The sequence below is a fragment of the Oryzias melastigma genome, linkage group LG17 (genome assembly GCF_002922805.2).
Source record: "Oryzias melastigma strain HK-1 linkage group LG17, ASM292280v2, whole genome shotgun sequence".
In the NCBI taxonomy this organism is placed as follows: Eukaryota; Metazoa; Chordata; class Actinopteri; order Beloniformes; family Adrianichthyidae; genus Oryzias; species Oryzias melastigma.
The window spans coordinates 2,276,883-2,277,954 of record NC_050528.1 but is presented as its reverse complement, the minus strand read 5'-3'; the positions used below and the strand labels follow the sequence as shown (position 1 = coordinate 2,277,954).

Below are 1,072 nucleotides of genomic sequence, written 5' to 3'. Positions count from 1 at the left end.
ATTATTAGTCTGTTATGGATTTTATTGTTGACTGCTGTTTATATACTGCTCAAAAATGAAAGGAGCACTTTAAAGATACACATTAGATACATCAGATCTCAGATGAAGTTGGATATCTATACAAATAACGACAGGGCAGTGTCTTAGGAACACAAGGATGCCAAGTCTTTTAATGGAAATAAAAGTGTTCAGTCTACAGAGGCTCAATTGTGTAGACACCATAAAATCAGAGTGAAATGAAGATGTGGCAGGCTAGTCCATTTTTTCCAAAACTTCATTTCTGCAACTCAAAATGCTTTTCAGTATCTTGTGTGACCCCCCCACCAGCTTGTATGCATGCTTGACAACGTGGCGGCATGCTCCTAATGAGACGACGGATGGTGTCTTGTGGCATTTCCTCCCAGATCTGTGTGAGGGCATCCCTGAGCTGTTGTACAGTCTGAAGACCAACCTGGCGGCGCCTGATAGGCCCAAACATAATGTCCCAGAGATGTTCTATTGGGTTTAAGTCAGCGGATGGTGAAGGCCATTCAATTGTTTCAATTCCTTCATCCTCCACTACAGGACGTGGGGCCCTCAGGCCACCTTCATGAAGTCTGTTCCTGATTGGGTAGAGACATTCACACCAGTGGCCCTCTGGAGGTCATTCTGTAGACACGAGCAGTGCTCAGCCTGTTCCGCCTTGCTCAAAGGAGCAGGTATGGGTCCTGCTTAGGGGTTGAGGACCTTCTACGGCAGCACTTTAGTATCGTAGAGAAGGGGGAAAGTGTGATATCAACAAAGTTTCATTCAATCATGAATCGATTTCTATTCCTCTGATCCACCAGATCCATCTGTCTGAGGAAAGTTGTTCATCAAATCCATGTAAACCAGCCGTCTGCAACCTTTAACTCTTAAAGAGTCATTCGGGTTCAGTTCTGACTACAACCCAGTCGGAGCCACAAAGTCTCACTTCACCCTTTGAAAAAATAAAATATAATTTCAGGAGATCTGCTGACCTCAACTGGGGACATTGTCGGGCGGTGGAAAGAATACTTTGAGGATCTCCTCAACCCTGCTGACACGCCTTCCG

General features: G+C 45.1%; 1 protein-coding gene across 1 annotated transcript in view; it reads right to left on the bottom strand.

Annotated features, from left to right (window-relative positions):
• Positions 1 to 1,072, bottom strand: part of LOC112139403 (serine/threonine-protein kinase WNK4) — a gene marked incomplete in the record, with an annotated part of 24,823 nt that overhangs the window by 18,021 nt on the left and 5,730 nt on the right.